General features: G+C 44.6%; 1 long non-coding RNA gene across 1 annotated transcript; it reads right to left on the reverse strand.

The window, feature by feature from the left end:
• Nucleotides 1-5,388: 5,388 nt before the first annotated feature.
• Nucleotides 5,389-9,043, reverse strand: LOC135536905 (uncharacterized). The gene is made up of 3 exons (XR_010455090.1): nt 8,951-9,043; nt 5,719-5,791; nt 5,389-5,462 (listed from the first exon to the last, which is right to left on the reverse strand). It is a non-coding gene; the product is annotated as an uncharacterized LOC135536905 (long non-coding RNA).
• Nucleotides 9,044-11,626: the final 2,583 nt, after the last annotated feature.

Raw genomic sequence — 11,626 nt, forward strand, 5'->3', positions numbered from 1 at the left:
CGGACATTACACAAAGTAGGAGTTGTAGCTACACCATTACTCTACACTACTGTGACATTACACAAAGTAGGAGTTGGACTGTACCGGACATTACACAAAGTAGGAGTTGTAGCTACACCATTACTCTACACTACTGTACCGGACATTACACAAAGTAGGAGTTGTAGCTACACCATTACTCTACACTACTGTACCGGACATTACACAAAGTAGGAGTTGTAGCCACACACCATTACTCTACACTACTGTACCGGACATTACACAAAGTAGGAGTTGTAGCTACACCATTACTCTACACTACTGTACCGGACATTACACAAAGTAGGAGTTGTAGCTACACCATTACTCTACACTACTGTACCGGACATTACACAAAGTAGGAGTTGTAGCTACACCATTACTCTACACTACTGTACCGGACATTACACAAAGTAGGAGTTGTAGCTACACCATTACTCTACACTACTGTACCGGACATTACACAAAGTAGGAGTTGTAGCTACACCATTACTCTACACTACTGTACCGGACATTACACAAAGTAGGAGTTGTAGCTACACCATTACTCTACACTACTGTACCGGACATTACACAAAGTAGGAGTTGTAGCTACACCATTACTCTACACTACTGTACCGGACATTAAAGTAGGAGTTGTAGCTACACCATTACTCTACACTACTGTACCGGACATTACACAAAGTAGGAGTTGTAGCTACACCATTACTCTACACTACTGTACCGGACATTACACAAAGTAGGAGTTGTAGCTACACCATTACTCTACACTACTGTACCGGACATTACACAAAGTAGGAGTTGTAGCTACACCATTACTCTACACTACTGTACCGGACATTACACAAAGTAGGAGTTGTAGCTACACCATTACTCTACACTACTGTACCGGACATTACACAAAGTAGGAGTTGTAGCTACACCATTACTCTACACTACTGTACCGGACATTACACAAAGTAGGAGTTGTAGCTACACCATTACTCTACACTACTGTACCGGACATTACACAAAGTAGGAGTTGTAGCTACACCATTACTCTACACTACTGTACCGGACATTACACAAAGTAGGAGTTGTAGCTACACCATTACTCTACACTACTGTACCGGACATTACACAAAGTAGGAGTTGTAGCTACACCATTACTCTACACTACTGTACCGGACATTACACAAAGTAGGAGTTGTAGCTACACCATTACTCTACACTACTGTACCGGACATTACACAAAGTAGGAGTTGTAGCTACACCATTACTCTACACTACTGTACCGGACATTACACAAAGTAGGAGTTGTAGCTACACCATTACACCATTACTCTACACTACTGTACCGGACATTACACAAAGTAGGAGTTGTAGCTACACCATTACTCTACACTACTGTACCGGACATTACACAAAGTAGGAGTTGTAGCTACACCATTACTCTACACTACTGTACCGGACATTACACAAAGTAGGAGTTGTAGCTACACCATTACTCTACACTACTGTACCGGACATTACACAAAGTAGGAGTTGTAGCTACACCATTACTCTACACTACTGTACCGGACATTACACAAAGTAGGAGTTGTAGCTACACCATTACTCTACACTACTGTACCGGACATTACACAAAGTAGGAGTTGTAGCTACACCATTACTCTACACTACTGTACCGGACATTACACAAAGTAGGAGTTGTAGCTACACCATTACTCTACACTACTGTACCGGACATTACACAAAGTAGGAGTTGTAGCTACACCATTACTCTACACTACTGTACCGGACATTACACAAAGTAGGAGTTGTAGCTACACCATTACTCTACACTACTGTACCGGACATTACACAAAGTAGGAGTTGTAGCTACACCATTACTCTACACTACTGTACCGGACATTACACAAAGTAGGAGTTGTAGCTACACCATTACTATACACTACTGTACCGGACATTACACAAAGTAGGAGTTGTAGCTACACCATTACTCTACACTACTGTACCGGACATTACACAAAGTAGGAGTTGTAGCTACACCATTACTCTACACTACTGTACCGGACATTACACAAAGTAGGAGTTGTAGCTACACCATTACTCTACACTACTGTACCGGACATTACACAAAGTAGGAGTTGTAGCTACACCATTACTCTACACTACTGTACCGGACATTACACAAAGTAGGAGTTGTAGCTACACCATTACTCTACACTACTGTACCGGACATTACACAAAGTAGGAGTTGTAGCTACACCATTACTCTACACTACTGTACCGGACATTACACAAAGTAGGAGTTGTAGCTACACCATTACTCTACACTACTGTACCGGACATTACACAAAGTAGGAGTTGTAGCTACACCATTACTCTACACTACTGTACCGTACATTACACAAAGTAGGAGTTGTAGCTACACCATTACTCTACACTACTGTACCGGACATTACACAAAGTAGGAGTTGTAGCTACACCATTACTCTACACTACTGTACCGGACATTACACAAAGTAGGAGTTGTAGCTACACCATTACTCTACACTACTGTACCGGACATTACACAAAGTAGGAGTTGTAGCTACACCATTACTCTACACTACTGTACCGACATTACACAAAGTAGGAGTTGTAGCTACACCATTATACACTACTGTACCGGACATTACACAAAGTAGGAGTTGTAGCTACCATTACTCTACACTACTGTACCGGACATTACACAAAGTAGGAGTTGTAGCTACACCATTACTCTACACTACTGTACCGGACATTACACAAAGTAGGAGTTGTAGCTACACCATTACTCTACACTACTGTACCGGACATTACACAAAGTAGGAGTTGTAGCTACACCATTACTCTACACTACTGTACCGGACATTACACAAAGTAGGAGTTGTAGCTACACCATTACTCTACACTACTGTACCGGACATTACACAAAGTAGGAGTTGTAGCTACACCATTACTCTACACTACTGTACCGGACATTACACAAAGTAGGAGTTGTAGCTACACCATTACTCTACACTACTGTACCGTACATTACACAAAGTAGGAGTTGTAGCTACACACTACTGTACCGGACATTACACAAAGTAGGAGTTGTAGCTACACCATTACTCTACACTACTGTACCGGACATTACACAAAGTAGGAGTTGTAGCTACACCATTACTCTACACTACTGTACCGGACATTACACAAAGTAGGAGTTGTAGCTACACCATTACTCTACACTACTGTACCGGACATTACACAAAGTAGGAGTTGTAGCTACACCATTACTCTACACTACTGTACCGGACATTACACAAAGTAGGAGTTGTAGCTACACCATTACTCTACACTACTGTACCGGACATTACACAAAGTAGGAGTTGTAGCTACACCATTACTCTACACTACTGTACCGGACATTACACAAAGTAGGAGTTGTAGCTACACCATTACTCTACACTACTGTACCGGACATTACACAAAGTAGGAGTTGTAGCTACACCATTACTCTACACTACTGTACCGGACATTACACAAAGTAGGAGTTGTAGCTACACCATTACTCTACACTACTGTACCGGACATTACACAAAGTAGGAGTTGTAGCTACACCATTACTCTACACTACTGTACCGGACATTACACAAAGTAGGAGTTGTAGCTACACCATTACTCTACACTACTGTACCGGACATTACACAAAGTAGGAGTTGTAGCTACACCATTACTCTACACTACTGTACCGGACATTACACAAAGTAGGAGTTGTAGCTACACCATTACTCTACACTACTGTACCGGACATTACACAAAGTAGGAGTTGTAGCTACACCATTACTCTACACTACTGTACCGGACATTACACAAAGTAGGAGTTGTAGCTACACCATTACTCTACACTACTACTGTACCGGACATTACACAAAGTAGGAGTTGTAGCTACACCATTACTCTACACTACTGTACCGGACATTACACAAAGTAGGAGTTGTAGCTACACCATTACTCTACACTACTGTACCGGACATTACACAAAGTAGGAGTTGTAGCTACACCATTACTCTACACTACTGTACCGGACATTACACAAAGTAGGAGTTGTAGCTACACCATTACTCTACACTACTGTACCGGACATTACACAAAGTAGGAGTTGTAGCTACACCATTACTCTACACTACTGTACCGGACATTACACAAAGTAGGAGTTGTAGCTACACCATTACTCTACACTACTGTACCGGACATTACACAAAGTAGGAGTTGTAGCTACACCATTACTCTACACTACTGTACCGTACATTACACAAAGTAGGAGTTGTAGCTACACCATTACTCTACACTACTGTACCGGACATTACACAAAGTAGGAGTTGTAGCTACACCATTACTCTACACTACTGTACCGGACATTACACAAAGTAGGAGTTGTAGCTACACCATTACTCTACACTACTGTACCGGACATTACACAAAGTAGGAGTTGTAGCTACACCATTACTCTACACTACTGTACCGGACATTACACAAAGTAGGAGTTGTAGCTACACCATTACTCTACACTACTGTACCGGACATTACACAAAGTAGGAGTTGTAGCTACACCATTACTCTACACTACTGTACCGGACATTACACAAAGTAGGAGTTGTAGTACTGTACCGTACATTACACAAAGTAGGAGTTGTAGCTACACCATTACTCTACACTACTGTACCGGACATTACACAAAGTAGGAGTTGTAGCTACACCATTACTCTACACTACTGTACCGGACATTACACAAAGTAGGAGTTGTAGCTACACCATTACTCTACACTACTGTACCGGACATTACACAAAGTAGGAGTTGTAGCTACACCATTACTCTACACTACTGTACCGTACATTACACAAAGTAGGAGTTGTAGCTACACCATTACTCTACACTACTGTACCGGACATTACACAAAGTAGGAGTTGTAGCTACACCATTACTCTACACTACTGTACCGGACATTACACAAAGTAGGAGTTGTAGCTACACCATTACTCTACACTACTGTACCGGACATTACACAAAGTAGGAGTTGTAGCTACACCATTACTCTACACTACTGTACCGGACATTACACAAAGTAGGAGTTGTAGCTACACCATTACTCTACACTACTGTACCGTACATTACACAAAGTAGGAGTTGCAAGAAAAGCTAGCATGTCGACCAGAGAGACACAACAGAAGGGTGAATCTCAATCGTCTACAAGTGGCTTCCTCTCCTCTCCTCTCCTCTCCTCTCCCTTCAAATCAATGCAGATGGAAAGAAGACAAGGAGAGGAAACCACTGTAGACGATTGAGGCACCCATTGTCTTATGCCATAATACCTTGCTGGAGGTCTTGGCTAAGACATCCTGCAGCTCCATGATCTTCTGCACCAGCCCATGGAAGTCATTGCAGGTGGGGCAAGCTGAAACACAGGTAAGTCATGGTAATGTAATGTTGGCATGATAGTTCCATTGTCAATGTCCATGTAACTGTACTGGCAAGGATATTAGAGCTATACTGTAAATGCATGTGTAGCTGATGTTGCCTTTTGTGGGCATCTCATTTTAGATGCAGAGTTTCCAGACTTTTATAGTGGCTGTACAATAATGTACATGTCATCATGTTTGTCATCAGAGTTTCCAGACTTTTATAGGTACTAAATGTAACTGTTCTCTTACTGCGGTTGAGGTCTGGACACTGGGAGATGTAGCCTTGAGGCATGACGACGAGCTGAACATCCTGCATTATACCCTGTAGAGACAGTGAGAGACGGGAGGAGGAAGAGAAAGGGAGAAGGGGAGAGAGGGAGAGAAAGCGAGAAGGGGAGAGAGTTTGAGGCAGAATAACAGAGAGAGAAAGGGAGGAGAGATAGAGGTTTAGACAGAATAACAGAGAGAGGGAGGAGAGAGAGAGAGGTTTAGACAGAATAACAGAGAGAGGGAGGAGACAGAGAGAGGTTTAGACAGAATAACAGAGAGAGGGAGGGGAGAGAGAGAGGTTTAGACAGAATAACAGAGAGAGGGAGTAGAGAGAGAGAGTGGGAGAGGTTGACCTCAGATCATATCTATGCAGGATGAGTTAGCTTAGCTGAGCTCTATGAGTGTGACGGTAGCTGACAGTTGGAATCACTAGAAGCTGATGAGACAGAGGTACAGAACCAGCTACCTGACAGTTGGAATCACTAGAAGCTGATGAACAGAGGTACAGAACCAGCTACCTGACAGTTAGAATCACTAGAAGCTGATGAACAGAGGTACAGAACCAGCTACCTGACAGTTGGAATCACTAGAAGCTGATGAGACAGAGGTACAGAACCAGCTACCTGACAGTTGGAATCACTAGAAGCTGATGAGACAGAGGTACAGAACCAGCTACCTGACAGTTGGAATCACTAGAAGCTGATGAACAGAGGTACAGAACCAGCTACCTGACAGTTGGAATCACTAGAAGCTGATGAACAGAGGTACAGAACCAGCTACCTGACAGTTGGAATCACTAGAATTTGTTGAGACAGAGGTACAGACAGATGTTTCAGAACCAACTGTGTGTTTTGGAGATGACGGATCCACTGTTTCGAAACTGATGTGATGAAAGGCTTTGTGTGTCACGCCCTGATCTGTTTCTCCTGTCTTTGTGGTTGTCGCCACCCCCCTTCAGGTGTCGCCAATCTTCCTCATTATCCCCAGTGTATTTAAACCTGTGTTCTCTGTTTATCTGTTCCCAGTTGTTTTGTTTTCCCAGTTTTTGACCATTCTGCCTGCCCTGAGCCTGTCTGCTATTCTGTACCTTGTCACACCACCCTGGATTACTGACCTCTGCCCTGAGCCTGTCTGCTGTTCTGTACCTTGTCACACCACCCTGGATTACTGACCTCTGACCTGAGCCTGTCTGCCGTTCTGTACCTTGTCACACCACCCTGGATTACTGACCTCTGCCCTGAGCCTGTCTGCTGTTCTGTACCTTGTCACACCACCCTGGATTACTGACCTCTGCCCTGAGCCTGTCTGCCGTTCTGTACCTTGTCACACCACCCTGGATTACTGACCTCTGCCCTGAGCCTGTCTGCTGTTCTGTACCTTGTCACACCACCCTGGATTACTGGCCTCTGCCCTGAGCCTGTCTGCTGTTCTGTACCTTGTCACACCACCCTGGACTACTGACCTCTGCCCTGAGCCTGCCTGCTGTTCTGTACCTTGTCACACCACCCTGGACTACTGACCTCTGCCCTGAGCCTGTCTGCTGTTCTGTACCTTGTCACACCACCCTGGATTACTGGCCTCTGCCCTGAGCCTGTCTGCTGTTCTGTACCTTGTCACACCACCCTGGATTACTGACCTCTGCCCTGAGCCTGTCTGCTGTTCTGTACCTTGTCACACCACCCTGGATTACTGACCTCTGCCCTGAGCCTGTCTGCTGTTCTGTACCTTGTCACACCACCCTGGATTACTGACCTCTGCCCTGAGCCTGTCTGCCGTTCTGTACCTTGTCACACCACCCTGGATTACTGACCTCTGCCCTGAGCCTGTCTGCTGTTCTGTACCTTGTCACACCACCCTGGATTACTGGCCTCTGCCCTGAGCCTGTCTGCTGTTCTGTACCTTGTCACACCACCCTGGATTACTGACCTCTGCCCTGAGCCTGTCTGCTGTTCTGAACCTTGTCACACCACCCTGGATTACTGACCTCTGCCCTGAGCCTGACTGCTGTTCTGTACCTTGTCACACCACCCTGGATTACTGGCCTCTGCCCTGAGCCTGTCTGCTGTTCTGTACCTTGTCACACCACCCTGGATTACTGACCTCTGCCCTGAGCCTGTCTGCTGTGCTGTACCTTGTCACACCACCCTGGATTACTGGCCTCTGCCCTGAGCCTGTCTGCTGTTCTGTACCTTGTCACACCACCCTGGATTACTGGCCTCTGCCCTGAGCCTGTCTGCTATTCTGTACCTTGTCACACCACCCTGGATTACTGGCCTCTGACCTGAGCCTGCCTGCCGTTCTGTACCTTGTCACACCACCCTGGATTACTGACCTCTGACCTGAGCCTGCCTGCCGTTCTGTACCTTGTCACACCACCCTGGATTACTGACCTCTGACCTGAGCCTGCCTGCCGTTCTGTACCTTGTCACACCACCCTGGATTACTGACCTCTGCCCTGAGCCTGCCTGCCGTTCTGTACCTTGTCACACCACCCTGGATTACTGACCTCTGACCTGAGCCTGCCTGCCGTTCTGTACCTTGTCACACCACCCTGGATTACTGACCTCTGCCCTGAGCCTGCCTGCCGTTCTGTACCTTGTCACACCACCCTGGACTACTGACCTCTGCCTAATGCAATTGAAGGCATGTATCAAATTCTTGCTTGTAGTGAAATTCCCAAAATCATATCCATCCGTTTAATTTAACGCAATGGTTGTGTGTGGTCATAGATTGATTTCATCGCAGTTTTGAGTGGGACAGCGCCATCGTGTTGCTTGAGACGTGTCAAGGGCCTAGCCGCCGAAAGTAGGGGTGCTGAGGGTGCACTCCCCCTGTCGACAAAACATAATCATCAACTCGATTTTGACAAACAGGATATATTCTGTCATTCGTTGGAGGTCATCGAGCAAGCTTAGCAACGTTGGTCATTTGACTTGTGTTTGACTGCCGTTAGAAAGTGTTTCTGATCTGACAACACTACAGCCTACTTGTGGCTCTGTGCGTCGTGAGACAGCCTACTTGTGGCTCTGTGCGTCGTGAGATAGCCTACTTGTGGCTCTGTGCGTCGTGAGACAGCCTACTTGTGGCTCTGTGCGTCGTGAGATAGCCTACTTGTGGCTTTTTGCAGTATTTCCCAGGACACTCTGGATACATTATTCTCGGTATTGAAACTTAGTAGATTTTCAGGAAAATATGAATCCCCACAACATACCTTGAAGTATCCATGGGCCTGGTTCCTCTGTCCGAGCCAGATGGTGGTGTCAGAGGGAATGTCCATAGACGGATTCTCTATCACCCTCTCATAGATCCTACAGGACAAGAGGAATACAAGGAGATACTATACTGTTTATACACAGAGCAGACTGCAGGAGAGCATACTGTTTATACACAGAACATACTGGAGGATAGAATACTGTTTATACACAGAACATACTGGAGGACAGAATACTGTTTACACACAGAACATACTGGAGGATAGAATACTGTTTATACACAGAACATACTGGAGGATAGAATACTGTTTATACACAGAACATACTGGAGGATAGAATACTGTTTATACACAGAACATACTGGAGGATAGAATACTGTTTATACACAGAACATACTGGAGGATAGAATACTGTTTATAATACACAGAACATACTGGAGGATAGAATACTGTTTATAATACACAGAACATACTGGAGGATAGAATACTGTTTATAATACACAGAACATACTGGAGGATAGAATACTGTTTATAATACACAGAACATACTGGAGGATAGAATACTGTTTATAATACACAGAACATACTGGAGGATAGAATACTGTTTATAATACACAGAACATACTGGAGGATAGAATACTGTTTATAATACACAGAACATACTGGAGGATAGAATACTGTTTACACACAGAACATACTGGAGGATAGAATACTGTTTACACATAGAACATACTGGAGGATAGAATACTGTTTATACACAGAACATACTGGAGGATAGAATACTGTTTATACACAGAACATACTGGAGGATAGAATACTGTTTATACACAGAACATACTGGAGGATAGAATACTGTTTATACACAGAACATACTGGAGGATAGAATACTGTTTATACAGAGAACATACTGGAGGATAGAATACTGTTTATACACAGAACATACTGGAGGATAGAATACTGTTTATACACAGAACATACTGGAGGATAGAATACTGTTTATACACAGAACATACTGGAGGATAGAATACTGTTTATACACAGAACATACTGGAGGATAGAATACTGTTTATACACAGAACATACTGGAGGATAGAATACTGTTTACACACAGAACATACTGGAGGATACCGGGTTGGAGCGAGCGGTCGCATCTACACTTCGGTCCGCAGGTAGTATAACTTTTCATTACATTTCATTATAGTACAACGGTTTGATTTGTCTAATCTTAGCAATTTCTTCTTAGCTAGCTACATAGCCGTCTTTGTATCAAAGATAATTGCATAATTATCGTATTTCGTCGTCCTAACGTAGTCTACACTGCTATCTGCCCAGCAGCTAGCTAAGCAGCTAGCTAACATCCACTGTCCACCAGCACTGTAGAAACTATTACACTCAACTGAACGACTCGATTAGCGTAGTGTCAGCTAGCTACATAGTTGTCTTCGCTGTCTTCGTATCCAAGATAATTGTGTAGTTTAGAGTGTGTAGACTTAGAGTGATTATCTTAATTTACCGAGGTTAGCTAGCCAGCTATTTGTCGTCCTTAACGGAGGAGATGCTGCTAGCTAGCTAGCCAACCTCTACCGAATTGAACTTCAACTACCCGGTCAACATTCCGCGTCGCTCCACAGGTAGTATCACATTTTCATTTCACTTCATTACAGTACAACGGTTTGATTTGTTTGATCGTAGCTAGCCAGCTACATAGCCGTCTTGTATCTAAGACAATTGTGTAGTCTAGAGCGATTTTCTAGGTTAGCTGGCCAGCTATTGTCGTTCTTTTAACGTAGCTAGCCAGCTAGCCCCGAATAGCAGCACTGTAGAAACTATTACAGTACAACGGTTTCATTTGTTTGATCGTAGCTAGCTAGCTACATAGCCTTCTTTGTATCTAAGACAATTGTGTAGCCTAGAACGATTTTCTAGGTTAGCTAGCCAGCTATTGTCGTTCTTTTAAGGTAACGTAACGCAATCAACCTGCTAGCTAGCCAGCTAGCCCCCGAATAGCAGCACTGTAGAAACTATTACACTCGACGGAACGACTTGATTAGTGTAGTGTCAACATCGCAGCCACTACCAGCTAGCCTACAAAGTCAACAACGCAGCCACTGCCAGCTAGCCTACTCCAGCACTACTGTATCATTTCAATCATTTTAGTCAATAAGATTCTTGCTACGTAAGCTTAACTTTCTGAACATTCGAGACATGTAGTCCACTTGTCATTCCAATCTCCTTTGCATTAGCGTAGCCTCTTCTGTAGCCTGTCAACTATGTGTCTATCTATCCCTGTTCTCTCCTCTCTGCACAGACCATACAAACGCTCCACACCGCGTGGCCGCGGCCACCCTAATCTGGTGGTCCCAGCGCGCACGACCCACGTGGAGTTCCAGGTCTCCGGTAGCCTCTGGAACTGCCGATCTGCGGCCAACAAGGCAGAGTTCATCTCAGCCTATGCCTCCCTCCAGTCCCTCGACTTCTTGGCACTGACGGAAACATGGATCACCACAGATAACACTGCTACTCCTACTGCTCTCTCTTCGTCCGCCCACGTGTTCTCGCACACCCCGAGAGCTTCTGGTCAGCGGGGTGGTGGCACCGGGATCCTCATCTCTCCCAAGTGGTCATTCTCTCTCTCTCCCCTTACCCATCTGTCTATCGCCTCCTTTGAATTCCATG

Source organism: Oncorhynchus masou, unplaced genomic scaffold (assembly GCF_036934945.1).
Source record: "Oncorhynchus masou masou isolate Uvic2021 unplaced genomic scaffold, UVic_Omas_1.1 unplaced_scaffold_6820, whole genome shotgun sequence".
Lineage (NCBI taxonomy): Eukaryota > Metazoa > Chordata > Actinopteri > Salmoniformes > Salmonidae > Oncorhynchus > Oncorhynchus masou.